Here is a 24,601-nt window from a genome sequence, read left to right on the forward strand (position 1 = left end):
CTACAATGGTTACATCTTAATTAACTATAGTACACTAATCAAAGTCAGATTATTGACTTTGGTATATGTGTAGTTGTCATTTTATCACATGTGTAGGTTTTTGTAACCCACATAAGCAATCAAAATATAGAACTATCCTATCACCACAAAGGTGCTCCTTGTGCTACACTTTTTTTGTGTGAAAAAATATTAAAAAAGCAATAAATTTAAAAGCACATTGCAACAATTAGCTGTAGAACAGATTTCAGAGTTTGTTATGGGCTACAATTCTACAATTTTAGGTTTTTACTTCTAGCTACTCTAAGATACTGGAGGCTAAATGAAATATCAATATAATGATTCAACAATCATATTCATTTGTTGCATCCTATCTTCTCTGTATAACCCCACCATCACCTTTGATCTTTCTCCCATTCCTTAGGGCTAAAAAATATGGAACATTTCACAAATATTCATGTCATTCTCACTCAGGGGCCATACTAATCTTTTCTGTATCCTTCCAGTTTTAGTACATGTGCTGCTGAAGCGAGCACTACTTTCAAAAGATTTTTACTTTTTTTCCGTCATTGGCCACCTCCAATTTGATTAGGCTTTCTACCTGGCTCCTGTTTCTTATCTAACCTAGACAAAAATGGGATTACACACAGCTGGTACTATAAGAGGCCAGGCTTAAAGTCCATCTCTTAGGGTCAGTTGAAAGCGAAAGGAAACAATGTAGTCCATGATGTTGCACTTCAACCTTGGAGTAGAGAACAAGCTATCCTCTCTCTTCTGAGCAGGTAGAAAAGCTTCTGCTCCCTTAAATACTTGTAGACTTCTCACAGAGGTAGAAGAGTTGTCACAGAGGTTGATTTGTTCATGGTGATGGGATGATGCTTCCCACCCACCCCAACAGAGCAATAGAGGTCAGGTGGTGACACTGAAATGCCAGAAGCCAGGGTCTTGCAGTTATCATAATGACTGGCAAGGTTGAAGTGGAAGCCAGGGGGCTTGAGCCAGAGAAAGTTGTGGAGATGGCTAATAGAACATCACATTCCTAGTGCAACATATAATGATAGTCAATGAGATTACTATATAATACAAATAATTCAAAGAAAGCAAGATGGAGGAGGAGAGCTGGAGGAGGCTGTGCTAAAAGAATGTTACAATCACTTTCCCAGTTCCTGTACCAGAGCCAGTTTTCAAATCTTGAACTTATTAAATGAAGAAGTGGCTCAGTCGTCAAAGGAAGAGCACTGCCACACCATAATAGGTACATACTATGTCGATTCTCACAGTTCTTCTCCAAAGGGAATTTCGGCCATTTACATGACTAACTAGGGAGAAGGGAAGGTGGAGAACGATCCCATTCCCTATTGGAGTAGGAGCATATAAGGGCCCTGTAAATGGAATGCTGGCCAAAAGTTGATTAACAATCAGTCCACTGGATCCACAGGCCTACCTGGTAGCATTTTCCCAGTCAATGAATATATAAATGGGATTGATATACCTGAAGTTGGAGTAATCCCACTTGGGATCCCTGACCTGTGGGGTAAGATCTATCATAGGGAGTAAGGTCAAGGGAAAGACTTTGATAATATCACTTCACTCTGGCCAAGAAAGTTAATCAAAAACAATATTGCATCCCTATGGATACAGAAGAAGTTAGTGCCATTCTTAACGTTTCAAGGATGTAGGGGTAGTGGACACTATGGTATTGAATTCACCAGTCTTCTAGCTCCTTTTGAAACCAAATATATCCTAAAGAGTGACTATAGATTACTGAAAGCTCAATCAAGCAATAGCCCTATTACTACTTTTATGTCAGATGTGGTATCTTTACTAGAGAAGATTAAAAGAGCCCTCAAACATCAATTTCATGAGTGTGTTCATTTCCATTCCAATCAGAAAAGAGGATCTAGAAAAGTTTATGCTCACAGGGAAGAGACAAAATATTTGATACAGAATTTTTCCCCAAGGGAATGTTAATTTCTCTTTTATAATGTAGTCCTATGAGATAGGAACTTCCTGGACATTAAATGGACATCATATTGATGTATTACATCGATGACATGATGCTGATCAAGTACAATAAACAGGAAGTATCTAGCACACAGGAGGCTTTCAGAAGACATAGGTGGTCCAGAGGGTGGGAGATAAAACCTGCAGATTCAGATATCTGCCACTTTCGTAATTTGTAGGAATCCTATAATCAGGAGCATGTTGGGACATCCCCACTAATCTTGAATCTGGCATCTGCTACTGTAAAGAAGGAATCAAAACACTTGGCAGGACTTTTCAGTTTCCTGAAACATCACATTCCACACACAGGAATAATGCTCTTGCCATACACTAGGTGATATGAAAGACTGCCAGGTTCACCATGGCATACCAAGTGACTATATCTAGGATTATCTTGTAGTCTAAGGATGGGAGCAGCCCTGGGAGAGATTGTGACCCGGGGTGAAGTGAGGCTCTTCTGTGGAGATATCCCTTAAAGGGGCTGACAGCTGCAGGCTGTCTACTGGCAGCACTCTCGGCAGATGAGGCACCAGGTCCTTTCTAGAAAGGCCTTCTGGGCAGCACATTTCCACGTTGATCACATACAGTATGGTATAATGGTTACGATCTGGCACGTTACAATAAGACATGTAATGTTGAAATCTGGTTCCTTTATTTCCTAAATGTATAAACTCAGCAAAGTTACTTAAATTCTCTGACTCACTTTTAACATCCATAAGATAATAATAATAATAATAATACTTTAATTATGAGGCTGTTTTACAATTAAATGAATTAATAGCATTCAAGAGTGCCAGCTTTCATTGTTAGGCATTTGTAAACAGAGATTAAGCAGTTAAAATAATGTATATGTCTGACATAATCATGGCTAACCATGCTCAAATTATTTATCTTTTTTTTTTTGTCTGCTAATTTCCTTCAGAATAATGTTTCAAAGTCCTTATGAGGCCTTCTTTTGATGAATATTTGGCACTAATGGGGAAAGGTGAGATCAGTGGAGGATTAAGAAGGAAAATTCTTTGTTGTGTTTTCTCCTTGCAGCAGTAGTCCTAGCAACTCAGCTACAGATTGGCTCTGTGTTCCTCTCAGCTCAACGTAGATTTATGCTGTATGGGTTGCAGGCATGCATTAAAGTGAATTCTCCAGACTTCTTCCTATCCAAAACTCTTCTGAGCCACCTAGATATTCTGATCAAAGGTTTCCACTTGCTGGAGAAGTGGAGCACAATTTGACCAAATATAATTTTTGTGTGGATATGGGTGTGTTTTCATTTCCCCTTCCATAAAGGAAAAAAGAAAAAGAAGAAGGGGGAAAAGCAGCATGTGTTATTTCTTTGCTGCCATCTAAAACAGCCAACTTGAGAGCCAATTTATTCAGCCTAATTCATTCCAGATTTCTCAAGGAATAAACAGTGTTCTTGAGAGTTCTCAGATGTATGGCCAATAAAGAGTCAGTTGCCCGGGAGAGCTAATGTTGAACATGCAGGTACCCCTCAGTTAGGGTATAAGGCACTAGGGATGGAGGGTGGACTCGAGACGATGTCTGGGCAGCCCCTGAGGGCCGTGGCAAGTGTTTTGAATACCCAAGGCCTAGCCTAAGGAGAGCCTTTTAAGGCCCCTAGAAGCGATACTATGCTTCATTGCTCATGACTGCAGAGAATCTGCAGAGAGAGAAGGGGTTTCCCAGAGAGAGAAAAAGAAAAGGAACTTTATTCATACCATTACTCTGAGTCCTGTGTCCTTCAAGTTTCCTCTAAAGCCCTACCTTTTCTATAAAGCATTCCTAGATGATTCTAGCCTATACTGATAAAGAATTTCTGTGATAGCTTTTCCAAATCCTGTTTCTCAGATATGGAAATGGAGACTTTGTTGTTCTCTGAATACCCATCTTCCTCAGCACTTGTACCACCTTTTGTGAGACAGTACAAAGATGATGTCCTTTGGATGTAGGTGGTTGTGGTCTCCAATCCTTGTTTCACTTTTATTTGCCCTGTGAATATGGGCAAGGAAGCTTTCTTAGTTTGTTGCCTTTTCTGAAAACTGAAGATGATAATGTCCAATGCTCAGATAACATATATGAATGAGACAGTGCAACCATCAACACTTGTATTTTTGTTGCTTCATTAGTATCAACTCCGATTACTCCAGTAAATCATGAGCTCTTTGAAGGAGTGCCAAGCACAGTGGTGAGGGGGAGTCTGTGTGCTGTTTGCATTTAGATCCATTCCTCCCCCTACTTCTGCTTTACAGAGATCAGATGGGTTAGGCTCCTGGGAAGCTCAGGTCAGAGATGAGAGCCAGAAGAGAAGTACAGGGTATCCTCGCCCTTCTATGTTTCAGGAAGTACCTTTAGCCCTGGTCATGTCTCTGTCGTGAGTTCCACTTCATTCCAGGTGACCCTGTCCCTGTTCTCCTGCAAGATCAGCTCCTCCTTTTGTCCCTCCAGCCTAGGAAGTGATAATGTCTTCCTGCTAATGGCTAATCTCTGGGTAACTAATTGCTCACGGTTGACATCCTAGCTCTTCTTTCACCGTGATAACCAGGTTCCTGCATGTTAAGTATTGAGTGTTTCTTGGTTTGCTCTTGATTCAATTAATGAATATGGAGAAAGTATTAGATAAATGATTGCTGCTGATTTTTTAAAAAAGACATTAAAAGGTGCTGAGGGATACAGAGTATTTGAAATCTATGAATCCAGAGTAAATGCAAAGTCCCAACATCCTCGTTTTATAGATAAAGAAACAGAAGCCCAGGAAAGGGAAATGACTTCACCAAGGTAACACATCTAGAGAGAATGGGAGCATGAGTGTGCATAAGAAAGACATTTCTACTAAAGATATGAATGCAGATTTCTAGATTGTGCATTTCTTGAGATCAGGGTCTCCTCTGTATATTGATAGGTCTTAGCCCATAGCCTGATATGGAGAGGCTGCTTTATAAATGTTTGTTGGATGGAAATCACTAATTGGCCAATGCATATTTGTTGGAATAGAAGTCATAGAGAAACAATAAAGATATTAATACTTATTATTGTACCCAACTTTTGTTTAAAATATTGACATTAAAATTTGACATTCAGATTTTCTGCCAAGACTATGCAAGGCCAATGTTACTCAAAAAGTAATCTCTTACATTGGACACAGAACAACTTTGTGGGGTAGTACGCAAAATTAGTATTTATTAGACTCATTTAATAGTGAGAAGGCTGAAGTCTTGGGACTTTAAGTGACTTGCCCAAAGTGAGGTCCCAGTTTAGATTCAAACACCTCTTCTGATTGCAAAATGAATATTGTTTCAATTACACTACTCTGTGCCTCCTATCTAACATCTGAAGTGGATACAACATCTGGAAGCCATAATACATTTAGCCATTATGGCAACATTAACAAGTTAGAAAGATCCTTCTCAAACTAGGTTACTTACAGCCTCAGGGGGTAAAATAGGGGTGTCCTGGGGCTACTTGAACCCAAAGTATAAACTTGCTGGATCTTCTTGAGGAGTCAATTTACTGGAAGATGAGTGGATATGTAAGTGCTTTAAATAAAATACTTTTTTTAATTAAAACTAATATGAATATATTATGAAGAATACAAAATTCTCATGATTTTTATGATAAAATAAAATATCTGGAGGCATTTTTGAGTTTGTTGTTGCAGCTTTATGCCATGCTGAGTGTGATGGTTAATTTCATCATGACATGCTAATTTCATGCTAACTTGGCTAGATTATGGTGTCCAGTTGTTTCGTAAAACACTGGCCTCCTTTTTAATGGGAGAGCATTTTGAGATGGGATTTACATCTTGATGATTAGATTGTATCTATAATTAACAAAGGAGATTGCCCTCAGCAATGTAAAGAGACTCCTCATTCAATCAGTTGGAGGTCTTGGCCAAAACTGAGAATTTCAGAGGTCACAAGAGGAATTCAGACTCAACTTCAATTAACTTCTCCTAGGGAATTTGGACTAAGGACTTCAGCATCACCTTTATTGGCATTTCCAGCTTGTGGCCTTCCCTATGGAACTCGGACTTGCCAGCCCCCATGGTTGTGTGAGTTAATCCTTTATAATCTCTCTCTCTCTCTCTCTTTCTCTCTCTCTCTCTCTTTCTCACATACATCCCCTGTCAATCTACAAATAATTGATTAAAAAATAATCTACAGGGGCCAAGATGGCGGCTTAGTAAGGTACGCGCGTCTTAGTTCCTCCTCCAGAGCAATTACTAGGTGAACAGAAACAGTGCAGAACAGCTCCCGGGGCCATGGCAGGGAATGGACACACAGTGTACCCCAGTCTGGACTGGCTAGACTGACTGCGAGACTCTGCTGCGGTGAGATCCCCGAGCAGCGCGCGATTCCCTGAGCCGCGGCAGTTGGCGGCCGGAGCTCCTCCCTCCCTCCTTCCCGGGCCGGCTGAGAGTCTCGGAGATGCAAGTTTCCCAAGCCACAGCGGCCGGCGCCCCTCTTTTGCGGGCGGCTTCCTGGACCGGCGACGAGTCTCGGATCAGAGGGCTACCCAAGCCGTGGTGGCCAACAACTGGCGCCCCTCCCCTACAGGCGGCTTCCTGGTCCGGTGGCAAGTTTCCCAGGCTGCGGTGGCTGGCGACCGGTGCCCCTCCCCTACAGGTGGCTTCCTGGTCCGGTGGTGAGTTTCCCGGGCCACGGCTGCCGGCGACCGGCACCCCTTCAGGGAGAGGAGGGAATTTCAGACACTGGCAGGGACTGGGTCCAACCAAACACCAATAGGGGCATTAATAAAGGAGCCACAGGGTCCCCTCAAGCCGCAGTGACTGGTGCCCCCACCACGTGCAGCCCCCCGGACCAACTGAGAGAATTGGATTGGAAATCCCCAGGCCGCGGAGAACGGTGATGGGGGGATCCCTTCCAAACACGTGAGACAAACGTGTGCCACGAGCGCCACCTACTGGGCAGGATAAGAAAAACAGAACGCAGAGATTTCACAGAAAAATCTTTTAACCTGTTGGGTTCAACAGTCAGGGAAATCTGACTAAATGCCCAGACGCCAGCAGAAGATAACAGATCACGCTCAGAAGATTGAAAATATGGCCCAGTCAAAGGAACAAACCAATAGTTCAAATGAGATACAGGAGCTGAGACAACTAATGCTGAATATACGAACAGAAATGGAAAACCTCTTCAAAAATGAAATTGATAAATTGAGGGAGGACATGAAGAAGACATGGGCTGAACAAAAAGAAGAAATAGAAAAACTGAAAAAACAAATCACAGAACTTATGGAAGTGAAGGATAAAGTACAAAAGATGGAAAAAACAATGGATACCTACAATGATAGATTTAAAGAGACAGAAGATAGAATTAGTGATTTGGAGGATGGAACATCTGAATTCCAAAAACAAACAGAAACTATCGGGAAAAGAATGGAAAAATTTGAACAGGGTATCAGGGAACTCAAGGACAATATGAACCGCACAAATATACATGTTGTGGGTGTCCCAGAAGGAGAAGAGAAGGGAAAAGGAGGAGAAAAACTAATGGAAGAAATTATCACTGAAAATTTCCCAACTCTTATGAAAGACCTAAAATTACAGATCCAAGAAGCGCAGCACACCCCAAAGAGATTAGACCCAAATAGGCGTTCTCCAAGACACTTACTAGTTAGAATGTCAGAGGTCAAAGAGAAAGAGAGGATCTTGAAAGCAGCAAGAGAAAAACAATCCATCACATACAAGGGAAACCCAATAAGACTATGTGTAGATTTCTCAGCAGAAACCATGGAAGCTAGAAGAGAGTGGGATGATATATTTAATTTACTAAAAGAGAAAAACTGTCAACCAAGACTCCTATATCCAGCAAAATTGTCCTTCAAAGATGAGGGAGAAATTAAAACATTCTCAGACAAAAAGTCACTGAGAGAATTTGTGACCAAGAGACCAGCTCTGCAAGAAATACTAAAGGGAGCACTAGAGTCAGATACGAAAAGACAGAAGAGAGAGGTATGGAGAAGAGTGTAGAAAGAAGGAAAGTCAGATATGATATATATAATACAAAAGGCAAAATGGTAGAGGAAAATATTATCCAAACAGTAATAACACTAAATGTTAATGGACTGAATTCCCCAATCAAAAGAAATAGATTGGCAGAATGGATTAAAAAACAGGATCCTTCTATATGCTGTCTATAGGAAACACATCTTAGACCCAGAGATAAACATAGGTTGAAAGTGAAAGGTTAGGAAAAGATATTTCATGCAAATAACAACCAGAAAAGAGCAGGAGTGGCTATACTAATATCCAACAAGTTAGACTTCAAATGTAAAACAGTTAAAAGAGACAGAGAAGGACACTATATACTAATAAAAGGAACAATTAAACAAGAAGACATAACAATCATAAATATTTACGCACTGAACCAGAATGCCCCAAAATACGTGAGGAATACATTGCAAACACTGAAAAGGGAAATAGATTCATATACCATAATAGTTGGAGACTTCAATTCACCACTCTCATCAATGGACAGAACATCTAGACAGAGGATCAATAAAGAAATAGAGAATCTGAATATTACTATAAATGAGCTAGACTTAACAGACATTTATAGGACATTACATCCCACAACAGCAGGATACACCTTTTTCTCAAGTGCTCATGGATCATTCTCAAAGATAGACCATATGCTGGGTCACAAAGCAAGTCTTAACAAATTTTAAAAGATTGAATACATACACAACACTTTCTCGGATCATAAAGGAATGAAGTTGGAAATCAATAACAGGCCGAGTGCCAGAAAATTCACAAATACATGGAGTCTCAACAACACATTCTTAAACAACGAGTGGGTCAAAGAAGAAATTGCAAGAGAAATTAGTAAATACCTCGAGGCGAATGAAAATGAAAACACAACATATCAAAACTTATGGGACGCAGCGAAGGCAGTGCTAAGAGGGAAATTTATTGCCCTAAATGCCTATATCAGAAAAGAAGAAAAGGCAAAAATGCAGGAATTAACTGTCCACTTGGAAGAACTGGAGAAAGAACAGCAAACTAATCCCAAAGCAAGCAAAAGGAAAGAAATAACAAAGATTAGAGCAGAAATAAATGAAATTGAAAACATGAAATCAACAGAGAAAATCAATAAGACCAGAAGCTGCTTCTATGAGAAAATCAATAAGATTGATGGGCCCTTAGCAAGATTGACAAAAAGAAGAAGAGATAGGATGCAAATAAATAAGATCAGAAATGAAAGAGGAGACATAACTACTGACCTCACAGAAATAAAGGAGGTAATAACAGGATACTATGAACAACTTTACGCTAATAAATACAACAATTTAGATGAAATGGACAGGTTCCTGGAAAGACATGAACAACCAACTTTGACTCAAGAAGACATAGATGACCTCAACAAATGAATCACTAGTAAAGAAATTGAATTAGTCATTCAAAAGCTTCCTAAAAAGAAAAGTCCAGGACCAGAGGGCTTCACATGTGAATTCTATCAAACATTCCAGAAAGAATTAGTACCAACTCTCCTCAAACTCTTCAAAAAAATCAAAACGGAGGGAAACCTACCTAATTCATTCTATGAAGCCAACATCACCCTCATACCAAAACCAGGCAAAGATATTATAAAAAGAGAAAACTACAGACCAATCTCTCTAATGAATATAGATGCAAAAATCCGCAATAAAATTCTAGCAAATCGTTTCCAACAACACATTAAAAGAATTATACATCATGACCAAGTAGGATTCATCCCAGGTATGCAAGGATGGTTCAACATAAGAAAATCAATTAATGTAATACACCATATCAACAAATCAAAGCAGAAAAATCACATGATCATCTCAATTGATGCAGAGAAGGCATTTGACAAGATTCAACATCCTTTCCTGTTGAAAACACTTCAAAAGATAGGAATACAAGGGAACTTCCTTAAAATGATAGAGGGAATATATGAAAAACCCACAGCTAATATCATCCTCAATGGGGAAAAATTGAAAACTTTCCCCCTAAGATCAGGAACAAGACAAGGATGTCCACTATCACCACTATTATTCAACATTGTGTTGGAGGTTCTAGCCAGAGAAATTAGACAAGAAAAAGAAATACAAGGCATCAAAATTGGAAAGGAAGATGTAAAACTTTCACTGTTTGCAGATGATATGATACTATACGTTGAAAACCCGGAAAAATCCACAACAAAACTACTAGAGCTAATAAATGAGTACAGCAAAGTAGCAGGCTACAAGATCAACATTCAAAAATCTGTAGCATTTCTACACACTAGTAATGAACAAGCTGAGGGGGAAATCAAGAAACGAATCTCATTTACAATTGCAACTAAAAGAATGAAATACCTAGGAATAAATTTAACTAAAGAGACAAAAAACCTATATAAAGAAAACTACAAAAAACTGTTAAAAGAAATCACAGAAGACCTAAATAGATGGAAGGGCATACCGTGTTCATGGATTGGAAGACTAAATATAGTTAAGATGTCAATCCTACCTAAATTGATTTACAGATTCAATGCAATACCAATCAAAATCCCAACAACTTATTTTTCAGAAATAGAAAAACCAATAAGCAAATTTATCTGGAAGGGCAGGGTGCCCCGAATTGCTAAAAACATCTTGAGGAAAAAAAACGAAGCTGGAGGTCTCGCGCTGCCTGACTTTAAGGCATATTATGAAGCCACAGTGGTCAAAACAGCATGGTATTGGCATAAAGATAGATATATCGACCAATGGAATCGAATAGAGTGCTCAGATATAGACCCTCTCATCTATGGATATTTGATCTTTGATAAGGCAGTCAAGCCAACTCACCTGGGACAGAACAGTCTCTTCAATAAATGGTGCCTAGAGAACTGGATATCCATATGCAAAAGAATGAAAGAAGACCCATATCTCACACCCTACACAAAAGTTAACTCAAAATGGATCAAAGATCTAAACATTAGGTCTAAGACCATAAAACAGTTAGAGGAAAATGTAGGGAGATATCTTATGAAACTTACAATTGGAGGCGGTTTTATGGACCTTACACCTAAAGCAAGAGCACTGAAGAAGGAAATAAATAAATGGGAACTCCTCAAAATTAAACACTTTTGTGCATCAAAGAACTTCATCAAGAAAGTAGAAAGACAGCCTACACAATGGGAGACAATATTTGGAAATGACATATCAGATAAAGGTCTAGTATCCAGAATTTATAAAGAGATTGTTCAACTCAACAATAAAAAGACAGCCAACCCAATTACAAAATGGGAAAAAGACTTGAACAGACACCTATCAGAAGAGGAAATACAAATGGCCAAAAGGCACATGAAGAGATGCTCAATGTCCCTGGCCATTAGAGAAATGCAAATCAAAACCACAATGAGATATCATCTCACACCCACCAGAATGGCCATTATCAACAAAACAGAAAATGATAAGTGCTGTAGAGGATGCGGTGAAAGAGGCACACTTATCCACTGTTGGTGGGAATGTCAAATGGTGCAACCACTGTGGAAGGCAGTTTGGCGGTTCCTCAAAAAGCTGAATATAGAATTGCCATATGACCCAGCAATACCATTGCTGGGAATCTACTCAAAGGACTTAAGGGCAAAGACACAAATGGACATTTGCACACCAATGTTTATAGCAGCGTTATTTATAATTGCAAAGAGATGGAAACAACCAAAATGTCCATCAACAGACAAGTGGCTAAACAAACTGAGGTATATACATACGATGGAATATTATGCAGCTTTAAGACAGGATAAACTTATGAAGCATGTAATAACATGGATGGACCTAGAGTACATTATGCTGAGTGAGTCTAGCCAAAAACTAAAAGACAAATACTGTATGGTCCCATTGATGTGAACCGACATTTGAGAATAAACTTGGAATATGTCATTGGTAACAGAGTCCAGCAGGAGTTAGAAACAGGGTAAGATAATGGGTAATTGGAGCTGAAGGGATACAGACTGTGCAACAGGACTAGATACAAAAACTCAAAAATGGACAGCACAATAATACCTAATTGTAAAGTAATCATGTTAAAACACTGAATGAAGCTGCATCTGAGCTATAGGTTTTTGTTTTTGTTTTTGTTTTTTTTTGTTACTATTATTATTACTTTTATTTTTTTCTCTATATTAACATTCTAATCTTTTTCTGTTGTGTTGCTAGTTCTTCTAAACCGATGCAAATATAATAAGAAATGATGATCATGCATCTATGTGATGATGTTAAGAATTACTGATTGCATATGTAGAATGGTATGATTTCTAAATGTTGGGTTCATTTCTTTTTTTCTGTTAATTAATAAAAAAAAAAAATTCAAATGGAAGGGCACGAGGCCCCAAACAGCTAAAACTATCTTGAACAGCAAAGTTGGAAGACTCACCCTTTACAATTTCAAAACTCAATACAAAACTATAGAAATAAAAAAAAATTACTGATTGTATATGTAGAATGGAATGATATCTTAATGTTTTGTTTGTTAATTTTTTTAATTAATAAAAAAGTTAAAAAAATAGTCTACAAATATTTGAAATTCAAATTGTCAAATAAATTGACAATTTTCTGAGAATATGATATGCTCTACAAATTAATAGGAAAAAGTTCAACACTTGATATTATTTTATCAACTGAAAGCAGGTATTTACCCATGTGTTGTTTTCATTCCTGAGATGCAGACAGACAAATACAAATAGGGAAAAAAAAAAGGCTCAAAGACATGAAAAGACACTCTCATATTTATAATGAGATAAATGCATTTTAAACTATAAAGAGTACCATTTTTTCACTTAGTTTGGCAGATCTCTGCCAATAATTACAAGGGTAGTGTTAATTATTGCTCCACTTCTATGGAGTGCAACTTGACAGTATCATTATAAGTTTATTATATATATATCCTTTGAGCATTGATTCCACTCCTAAAAGTGCATCCTATGTATAGCACATACATAAAAATAAGCATGTAGAAAAGCATTTATTATGGCATTGTTTGTAAAAATGGCAAAAAATGGAAAAGAAGCCTAAGTGTTCTTCTACAAAGCATTGTTAAACAACAAAGAGTATATCTATACAATGGAATAGACATGAGAAATCTATATTTACTGAAATGGAAAAATATCCAGCAACTACTAAGTGAAGAAAAAGAAAGTGACAAAAATTGCACAGAATGAAACCTGTGTAGAAAAAAATGGACATACTATGACTGAAAACTATTAACTATTGCCACTGGGTAGGAGAACTGTGTGGATGGGAGAAAGGGGAGGGAGGCAGTCTTACTTTTCACCCTTTTGTACTTTTTTGTCTTTTGTATCATATGCCTGTGTTACCTAATTAAATGAAAAACAGCCAAACACATACAAACAAATATGGTAGAAAAATCCAGGAAAACTTAGAAAAGAGCTATAAAAATTGAAAAGATTTTAGGTTTTGTAATAAAATGTATCTGGGTTCAAATCTTAGCTCTATCCATAGAACCTTTGTTTCTCTAAGTTCTTTAAAATGTAGGCTAAAGCTGTGCACTATAGTTAGTAGTACAATGATAAAAATGTGCTTTCATCAACTGTAACAAATATTTCACACCAGTGAAAGCTATTAGTAGTAGGGTAGTATACAGGAATCTTGTATTTTATGCATGGTTGTTCTGTAAGCCCACAATTTATCTAATAAAGAAAAAAGAGATTTAAAGAACATTTTAAGACAAATGTATCTGATTTTGAGAAAACAAATTTTTAAAGTTTTTCTATTGCTATTTTAAGGGAAAAACCAAGGTCCTAAAAGACCTGTAACTTTGAACATTTCTTAGCAAATCTGGAAAACACTAACATTAATTCTATGCACATATTGGATAATTCAATGGTTTAGCAAAAAAAAAAAATCATTATAAAACAATAAACAAGAATAAAAATGAAAAAATAAAACAAAATGTAAATCTGTAAAATAAAGATCATAAAAATGCTGTCAACATTGTTGAAAGAATTAAAAATAATGAACATGACGTGACTGTCTCCATGAATTTAGCCAAGGGAGAAAGTTTATTTCACGAGAGGTAGAGAGGGTATCCAAATGCTTATAAATGGAGGAATTTCTAAAACCATGGCCAAGTAAAGCAAAGGACAAGACACATCCTTAAGGCAGAGAGGTTCCTGCACTCAAACTCTGAAGGAAAGTACTAGCCAACACAGACCCAATTTGCAAAGACTGTGAGAGATGGTTTTTGTTTGTTTGTTTTGCATTGATTTGTTTACAAGGAAACACTCAAGGAAATCTCTGTCATATCACTACTGGACACAAACTTAAGGAACAGACAACTCAGAGATTAAATCCCAGAGTTAAACACTTCAATATATTAAAGTGTACAATGTAGAGCAAATAATTGAAAGACAAACAAAGAAACAGGAAATGATGCCCCATCCAAAGGAACAAGATACAAATCTAGAAACCATCAATGAAAAAGACCAGACTTTTGAAAAATGATCCTCAAAATGCTTCAGGAGATAAAGGCAAACTCAGAGAAAAAATGAAAGGATGTCAAGAAAATGATAAATGAGCAATATCAGACTCTCTATAAAGATATAGAAGTTTTAAGAAGGAACAAAATAGAAATATTGAAGTAGAAAAACACATTACCGTATATGAAAAATTCCTTAGAGAGTTTCAACAGAAGATTGGAGCTGGCAAAAGAAAGAAACAGTGAACCTGAAGACAAGGTGACTGAAATGATTCAGGCTGTGGAGCAGATAAAAAATAATTTTAAATGGTGAACAGAGCCTACGAGACCTAAGGGACACCATGAAGCATACCAATTTATGCTTTATGAGAGTCCCAGAAGGAAGACTGAGTGGATGGGAGAAGGGGGAGGGAGACAGAAAGGAATAATCAAAGAAATAATGGCAGAAAACTTCCCAAATTTAATGAAAGACATGAATATGCATATTCAAGAAATCCACTGAACCTTAAACAGGATAAACTCAAAGAGAACCATGCCTAGACACATGGCAGTCAAATTGTTGAGTGCTAAAGACAAGGAAAGAGTTCTGAAAGCTGTAAGAGAAAAACACATGTTATATGCAAGGCAATCCTAATAAGATTAATTAACATTTTATATCAGAAACAGCATAGGTAAGAAGGCAATAGGACAAAATATTTAAAGTTCTGAGAAAAAAAACAATTTTCAACCAACAATTTTAAATCCAGCAAGACTGTCTTTTAAAAATGAGGGGGAGATTAAAACATTAAACAACAGCTGGAGAAGTTCAAAACCATTAGACCTGCCCTTACAAGCAATGTTAAAGGAAGTTCTTCAGACTGAAAGAAAAAGACAGTAGACAGTGGGTAAAAGCAATATAAAGAAATAAAGACCTACAGTAAAGATAAACATCTACTTAACTATAAATGTCAGTACTATTATAATATATCTTGTGGTAGGTAACTCTACTTTTTACTTCTTATAGGTTCTAAAATGTAAATGCATAAAAAGCAATGGTAAGTCTGTGATTTTGGACATACAATGCACAAAGTTATAATTTATAATTAGTATAACAAAAATATGGGGTGATAAATGGTTATGTATGTATGAACATTGTATGTATATTCTATTTAAGTTAGTATCAAACATGATTATTAGAGATTTAGGATGTTAAATGTAATCGTCATAGTAACTATAAATAAAATATATGAAAATATATACAGAAAGAAATAAGAAGAGACTTAAAATGGTATAATACATAATATCAAATAATTATGAAAGTGAGCATTTAAGGAAGAATTGAGGGACAAAAAGGTATAAGACTTACTAAGACCAAATATTAAAATGGCAGGAGGAAATCGTGCATATCAGTAATTTACATTTAAGTGTAAATGGAATGAACTCTCCAGTCAAAAGGAAGAAATTGGAAGAATGGATTTTTAAAAAAGCATGATTCAACTGCGTGCTGTTTATAAGAGACTCACATTGAATTCAAAGACATAAGTAGATTGAAAGTGAAGGAATGCAAAAAGTTATACTATGAAAATAGGAACCAAAAGATAATTGGAGTAGCTATACTAATATATAAAAGAGACTTTAGGTCAACAACTTTATGAGGGACAAAGAAGGACACTATATACTAATAGAGAAGTCAACTAAATAAGAAGAAATAACAATTACAATATATACGCACCTACCAGCAGAGCTCTAAAATATATGAAGCAAATTTTGACAGATTTGAAGGGGGAAATTAATGGTTCTACATTAATAGTAGGAGACTTCACTGCCTCACTTTCAATAATGGATGGATCATTTAGACAGAAGACCAATAAGGAAATAGAAGATAGTATAAATCAATCAGATCTAACAGACATATATAGAATATTTCATCCTACAGCAGGAGAATACACATTCTTCTCTAGTCTGAATAGGTCATTCTTTAGGTTAGACCATTTGCAAAACGAGTCTCAATGATTTTTTTTTAAATGTTGAAACCATGCAATGTTTCTTCTTCAGCCACCATGGAATGAAATTAGGAATCAATAATAGAGGGAAATTTGTAGAGTTTTGTTGAAAGAAATTAAAGAAAACTAAGCAAATGGCAAGACAGCCCATGTACATGAATGGGAAGAGTTGATATTGTTAATACATCGGTATTACCCAAAGTAATATACAAATTCAGTGTAATCTCTGTAAAAATTCTAGCAGTCTTCTTTTCAATGGGAAATAATGATCATCAAATTTATATGGAAATTCAAGGGGCCCCCAAAAGCCAAAACCATTTTGAAAAAGAAAAGCAAAGTTTGGAGGACTCACATTTCCCAATTGTAAATTTTACTACAAAGTTAAAGCAATCAGGGCAGTGTGATACTGGCTTTAAGATAGACAAACAGATCAATGGAAAAGAATTGAAATCTCAGAAATAGACCCACACATATTGATATTTGACAAGGGTACTAAATATATGCAGTGGGGAAAGAACTGCTTCTACAACAAATAGTGCTGGTATTCACATGCAGAGAATGAAATTAGATCTCTACTTCATACCATTAAAAAAAAAATTAACTCAAAAAGGTTCAAGGACCTAAATATAAGAATTCGAATTATAAAACTCTTAGAATAAAACATAGGGCAGAGCTGTGCGACAGTGGTTCAGTGGCAGAATTCCCACCTACCATGCTGGAGACCCGGGTTTGATTCCCAGTGCCTGCCCATACAAAAAAACAAACAAAAAAACGTAGGGCAAACCTTCAAATCCAATTCAGCAATAATTCTTAGATATGACACCAAGAGTATGAGCAACAAAAGATAAGCTTGATTCCATCAAAATTAAAAGCTTTCGCACAGCAAAAAAAATGATCAAGAAAGTGACACGACAGTCTACAAAATGGAAAAGAATTGCAAACCACATTTTAGATAAGGGCTTAATATGCAGAATAAATAAGGGATTTTTACAATGCAACAGCACAAAAACAAGACAGATCTACAAATAGACAATAAGTATATGAAAAGATACGCATCATCATTAGACATCAGGGACAGGCAAATCAAAACTACAGTGAGATATCATTTCACATCCGCAAGAATATTATCGTAAAACTGGAAAATAGTAAGCTTTGGAAAGAATGTGGAGAAATTGGGTCTCTAGTGCATTATTGGAATGTAAAATGGTATATAGGCACTGTGAGAAGCAATATGGTATTCCTCAAAGTGTTAAATGCAGAATTACGATATGACCTGGCAATTCCACTTCTACATATATATGCCTAAAGGAGGTGAAAAACAGGTTCTCAAATAGAATTTGTGCACAAATATTTTTGGCAGCATTATTTCCAATACTCCAAAGGTGGCAACAACCCAAATGTCCATCAATAAATGAATTGTTGGACAAAATGTACTACATACACCCAGTGGGATATTATTTGGCCATCAGAGAAAATAAAGTTATGAGACATACTATAACATGGAAAAACCTTGCAATTCTCAGTGAATTAAGCAAGACATTTAAAGACAAAAATTGTATGATATCACTTATAAGAGATGACTAGAAATTGCAAAATTCACAGTGATAGCAGATTAGAGGGAAGAAGGAGGAATGTTTATAAATTTTTTTTAATGTTAAAAAGTGTTAGTGTAAGAATTAATGTGTTAGAAGTGGGTGAAATGTATACCACAGAGTTCTGAAAATGTTGTAACATAAATGACAGCAAAGCAAAGTACTTGTTTACCTCAAATTAAAATATAACTTGGCATCCTGTATTTCATTTCTTAAATCTGACAACCCTGTCCATAAATGAACATACCCATTGGAGAAACCCTTTATTCATTTTGGTAAAATAATGTTATGTTCCTCAGAGCCGGTTTTTGAGAAAGATCCCCGCCTATTTCAAATTTGCAGCCTAAGTATTGAGGCAGGACTTGAAGTAAAGGTTAAAAAGGACCAGGGGGTGGAGGTGAGGGAAGCACAACTGTTCATAATTAACACTCCACATGAATGTTCTCAGTTATCCTGAGCATTTCTTTTTCTTCCTTGAAAAGTGGGTGCCTTTGTAGTGAGCGGGAGAAGGATAGGAAACCACGAGGTGTTTTTCCCCATTGCTGAACGGCTTTGTCTCTTTATGAGCATGCGCCAGTTGTGCTTGCCTTTAAAAGCTGAGGCTTCGTGGTATTCATGCTGCCGAGGGGTCTATGGCGTCTCTTTTTTCTAATTGGGTTAGGGTGTCTTATAGCCCTCCTTGGAGGTTACAGATTTTTAATCAAGGGGTGTAGAGATGAGGAAATAGCATTTTCTTTCTTTCTCTTCCTCTTTGCAAGAACTTTCCTTTTCATTACTAACTCCAAGATTTGGAAGGCTGTTTTATCAACTTCTCACGTTTGCATCTCCTACAAAAACTTGTGTCTTCAACTTTTCAGGAGATTGACTTTTCTCTTCATTTGCCAACCATAATTCTGAAAATGACAGTTTTCTAAAGTATTGGGAGACAACATAAGCCTGAAAGTGTTCTTTCCTTGTTTCTACTTAAACTTTGCCTAACCTGCTTTAAATAAGGTAGGAAGTGGGAGTTTGTCTGCAGGAGCTCCTTTCCAATTCCCAGAAGAGGACCCATTACTGATGAGGGCTCGCCATATCCTCTAGCAGGAGAGCCTGTGTTCTGAGGCGATGTTACCTAAATGAACTATCATGGTAACTCATGAAACTCCCAGAAATTGCAGGGAGGTCATTCTCCCTCTTCTTTAAATGTGCACAATAACTTTGGCTGACTGTGCCTGCTCCTAGCTCAGAAGGCACTTGGAGTAGGACTGAGCTGTTCCTTTACACCAGGAGGCTGTTTCTAACTACATGGTCCTGCTTAATACAGCTGCACTCTCTTATAAGAGCAGACTCAAAGCCGCCAGGGCTTGGGCATGGAGCCAGGCACCTCTCTGGGAGCATTCTGTTCTCCTGGGTTAGGATTTTCTATAAATGGAGCAAGCGAGAGCTCCTGTTGGACTGCGTCTATCCACACTGCTCTGGAGACTCCTGGTGCCGAAACCTTGGCAGAAAAAAAAAATGCTAAGCTGATGCTAACAGTCTCTAGAACCATTTGTACTTAATAGTAGTTAATTGCCAATTACCAGATGGGTGGAGGGAAGCAGGCATAGCCAAACTTGCTGATTGTTTCAAGGAGAGGAAAGAGAAAAGGGCAAGCACTTCGACAGGCAGCTGCTTCTCACTTAATCTCACTGAATTTTATGAGTGAAGGTACGAAGGGTTGAACATGAAAATAACTTCATCTAGGTATCATGTAGAGTATAAGTGGGCAAATGTGGGTTTAATTTGTGTATTCCAAGTTCAGAATAACCCTTTATGTTTAAATTGAGACTGTTGCAAGTCGTTTAACAAACATCAAATATGCATTTGGTGTTAGGCATTAAAATCTCTGATAATAACATATGTGACTGCTTCCATCAATACTAAGCATATCTTAAGAGCAAACTATTTTCAACTTGTCCATCATTGGGCCATTCCTTTACCCTAAGTATTCTCAGATTCTAAAAGTTCAGGCATCTCAGTTGTATTCTATTTATAATCAAATGCCTTAAAAGTATGCATGCTTTTTAAAGTTGTACTTTTTGAAGAGACCTCACTTTGGTGCTTCTGGAATGTTGCAGCTACCTAGTCACCCGTCAGCTGTGACTGCAGACAGGTGCTCATGCCTAACTGAAACTAATTGAGTCAAGCAGTCCACAGACTAAGCAGGAAGCATTTCTCTAATCTGCTTGAGAAATGGTAGTTTAGGAATCTAAAATCTTAAGACAAATGAGCAAAATTGAGGGGATAACGCCTATAAGGCCTTATAATAGTCATGAATACGTAGTGTCAGAAAGCTCGTAGGGGAGAGGTTGATTTTCCCTTTTACTATACCTCTTCACTTTGCACAGACAGACTCAAGTTTCCATAGCCCGTGGCCATGAGCTCTTCCAAGCCGGTGATTTATTTCTGGCAAGCAGAATTATGGGTAACCAGCTGGTAAAACCATTTGAGAAGGACTGAATTGAGTCTCGTGACATGAGGTGTTGTAAGACTTATAACAAGTTTATGGACCTCTGTGGAAATCTGAGCCATTTTTCTTATCACCCATATATAGGTTTTAAGGTGAGTAGATGAATTGTATGGAGGTGGTTATTTGGCAAATAAGGGACATCTGGGCTGTAGTCACAACAAATAAACTTTTAGGCTGGTAAGGCAGGAAGGGAAACTCATATGCTTGAAATCTGTTGTTTGCAAGAATTTTCGAAAGCAAGTGTCTGGGTTAATTTATCACAATAACAATATAATCACAATAACAATATAATCCAATGAGCTGAAATATTGTTAGTTGATGATAGCTTCTAGAAAAGTGCCTGAAGAACTTCTGAACCATTCAGAATGGTTATGTATTTAAATACCCAGAGCTGGGGATAGTATCTGGGAGCTCCCTATGAAGTTTGTCAAGTCCATTATTCGAGGATAAATGATTCTATCCCTGAACTGGTATAAACACATTAGCTCTTGATTGTATAAAAGGATTTAGGAAGAAAAGTTTTGGTTAAAGTGGCTCAGGGAGAGTAAGTTGTCAAGTAAGTTTTGGGGACTGGATAGAATTTACCTAGACTCAAGTGAAGTAGGAAGTGTGGCAGTAGGAGTGAATATGGTGTACAGGAATGAGGAGAGTGGGGAGCAATTTGGTATCCATTTTAAAAGTTCATTCTAAAAGTTGTCCTCACCTCCTAGTCATAAAATGCCTTCATCTGTTTTGAGCCTTGGGTCCACTCTGTTTTCATTGTGGTTGGCTCCAGCCTCAAAATGTGCTATGTTGCCCTGAATATGCCATAAACTCTTATACCCTATACCTCAGGTCAAGCTGTTACCTCTACTTAAAAGGTTTTTTCTGTCTCCTCTCCTGTTTAATCCTTCTCTCACTTTGGCATCTAGTTTCCATCTATTTCCTTCACCCTTTATGTAGTCATTGAATTAAGGGGTATAGAAAGAATGGCTTCAAGTAGGATCTCTGTGGAAATCCAAGTGCTGTGTGACTGGGGGGTTAACCTTGAAGACTCAGTTTCATCTGTAAAATGGGAAAACAACTACTTTGAGGATTATCTTGAATGTCTGTAAAGTAAATAAGTGTTTGGTATGACAACAATTACATCTGACAGTATCTATTAACCAAGTTGGGTTCTGTGGTGGAAAGGAACTCCTTGCCTTTTCACGGCTGCTACTTTGTATAGTTAGGCACTCAAAATTGGTGTCTCAATATCTGCTTATTCAGTTTGGTGACTTTGAATTTCTAACAATAAAAATGAATTTGTTTGGGTATAGCAGAGAAGAGGATACCCAATACTTAAGGGTGCCCCCTAGAGCTTTTGTTTTAAGTACGGGTGCTTGTAGACAGCACACAGGTCATAAAGATGTAGAGCATAAAGATGTACAGGTCAATATGATAACTACATGTGTTGCAGCAGTATGAGGATGAGTCTAATAACTGCCTCAAACAGCAAAGGCCAAACAATAGGCAAAATGTCTCCATATTTCAAAGCTCAAAAGTAGCTGGTTGGCCACTCCTGCCCTGGCATAACTCTCAAAGCTACCCTACTTAACTGAATTTGAGTTTAACTGGACCATAAGTTTGAAAAACAACTTATGAAACCCACCTTACCATTCAGAGAATAGTATTCAAGTGCTAGGCCCGTTGAGGTTTTGAGAAGCAGATCTATTCTACTTGAAGCAGTTCCCCAGCCTTAACAAAGGAAAGACTAACACAAGGATATACCCCCCAGTGTTATCACAGTTTGGGCCCTCTTTCTGCTCAAATATTCTAAGTAAAGAGCCACCCCTCATGAAGTTCCTTAGCTGACACCAAATATGGTGAGACTATTCAAATGCCAGGAAACCAGTAAGTGTCTATATATGAAATCCCAGGCCAGATGAGTACCTGCTAACTCCTTTTCTCCCTCCTCTCATTGGCCCAGCAGCTTTCAGATCGTATGTCTATGCTTCACAGAATCTCAAGAGAAACATTGCTCTGCAGGTGATTAAACACAGTTTACCTGTGCTAAATCAAGATGACATGGCCAATAGACATGCCCAGGGAATACGCTTGGTAACTTATTGTCAAATGCTGTGTAATAATCTTGTTCTCCTTGAGAAGCCAGAATAATGGCCAGTGCTATTGAACTGTGATTTTTTTTTTCAGCGTGAGAATTTATAGCCTCTTTGGGAGATAGAGAAAAACATTTTATTTCTAGCCAAAAGGGTATTCTATCCAGAGTTAGACAGTGGTTTCCCCAAAGCAGAAGCCAATGTTCCACATGAACAGAAATTTATTTAACTCCTAATCCAAAGGTTCCAAGCATAGAAGTAGGACATTATTCTACTGGAGGCTTTGAAATATAACCCATCTCTTGGGGGAAAGATAACATATTTTTAAAGTTATTCCAAATCCTAATTCTTGTGGATGGATTGCATGATCCCTTGTTTGGAAGAACCACCTAAAACAGTTTGGGTGGTCATTTTGCTGTAGGGTGAAATGGCTAGCCTACATAAAGGCCAGTTAGAAGCCTCAACAAGTATTAGGGCACTTAATATATAATTCTTAAATATTTGTAAATCAGTATGCTAGGTGGTAGCTTCATTATAGATAAAGATATGGCTCCTCTGTATATAACACCTGCCATGGCCATGTAGTAAATGGCAGTGCGGGGATTCTAACTTAGATCTAACTCCCTGTGAAACTCTTACCCATTGTCCTGCCTTAGAATTAACATACCTTCACAGTCCTGTAGAACAGACTTATATTCTAGCATAATTTATGAGATGTAATCAACTGTAGATTTATCTCACAAGAAACCGGTTATCCAAGCCTAGTGTGGAGAGGTCACCTATGTATGTCACATGCTTCTACTCCACACTCCTTGTTCCTGTCTTTCAATCCTTTTACTTCCATATTCTCAACTTAGACCATGTCTATATGGATAATCAAATGCATTCCTTGCAGCTCTGTCCATTCAGAAGATTTCTGTCCTCATTTTCTTTGGTCTATCAAAGGCCAACTCCATTGCTGTCTAAAATGCACTGTTCTCAAATTTCAGCTTACATCCACATACTGAGCCAACACATCTGTAAACCAAACTCAGGGTTTCCTTCTCTTCAGGTAATTTGTACAAAGTATTCTCTTCTTTTCCCCCAGCCCCGCCCTCCCCACGCTAACCTAATATAGTCTTCTCTACAATGTGGTGGGTTATTGTTGAAACTCTGGTGGGTGATCTGGGTGGTTGGATTACTTGCTGATCCAAGGTATGCCCTTTGGTTCTGCTCATATCTGTTCCTGGTGATTTCACTTCCATCTAACCATGGATTGCTGTTATGAATTTGACTTGGCATGTTCGAAAGAATTGAGAATATAGAGGGCAGTCTAAAGTCATGGTCACTTGGTCAAGATTCTGGTTTCTACTGAAAAACATGCCAGCAACCATTCACTGAAAGGCACACAGTTCTCCACTGCTGATGACATGGCCTTGCCTCAGCACCCCAGAGATCTACATAGTGATTTCCACCCTAGATTTGCCTTTACTACACATTGCTTTTAGTTTTTACAACTTTATTGTTTAATAATTACCATAGAATTCACCACTTTTAACTGTAAATTCAGAATTGTGTACCTATCATAGTACAGTACAGTTTCAGAACATTTCCATCACCTTAGAAATCCCTCATGCCCATTTTCAGTCAGTCACTTTCCCACTCCCAGTCTCAGGCAACCACCAACCTTGTTTTCTATCTCTAAATTTGTCTCTTCCGGCATTTAACAGAAAGAATCATAAAATATGTGGTATTTCCCCTCTGACTTCTTTCACTTTGCATAATGTGTAGGAGGTTCATGCATTTTTTTTTTTTTTTTTTTTTTTTTTTTTTTTTTTTTTTTTAAAGGAAAGACAGAGAGAAGGAAGGAAGGAAGGAAGAAAGGGAAACATCTTAAACATTTTCTTGTTTTTATTGTATTTTGTTTTTTTGTTTTTGTTACATGGGCTGGGGCCGGGAATCGAACCGAGGTCCTCCGGCATAGCAGGCAAGCACTTTGCCCGCTGAGCCACCGCGGCCCGCCCTGGTTCATGCATTTTTAT

At 37.6% G+C, this 24,601-nt stretch overlaps 1 non-coding gene across 1 annotated transcript; it reads right to left on the bottom strand.

Annotated features, from left to right (window-relative positions):
- Nucleotides 1-426: 426 nt before the first annotated feature.
- Nucleotides 427-533, bottom strand: LOC143675243 (U6 spliceosomal RNA). The gene has a single exon (XR_013171484.1). It is a non-coding gene; the product is annotated as a U6 spliceosomal RNA (small nuclear RNA).
- Nucleotides 534-24,601: the final 24,068 nt, after the last annotated feature.

This window comes from Tamandua tetradactyla, chromosome 2, assembly GCF_023851605.1.
Source record: "Tamandua tetradactyla isolate mTamTet1 chromosome 2, mTamTet1.pri, whole genome shotgun sequence".
In the NCBI taxonomy this organism is placed as follows: domain Eukaryota; kingdom Metazoa; phylum Chordata; class Mammalia; order Pilosa; family Myrmecophagidae; genus Tamandua; species Tamandua tetradactyla.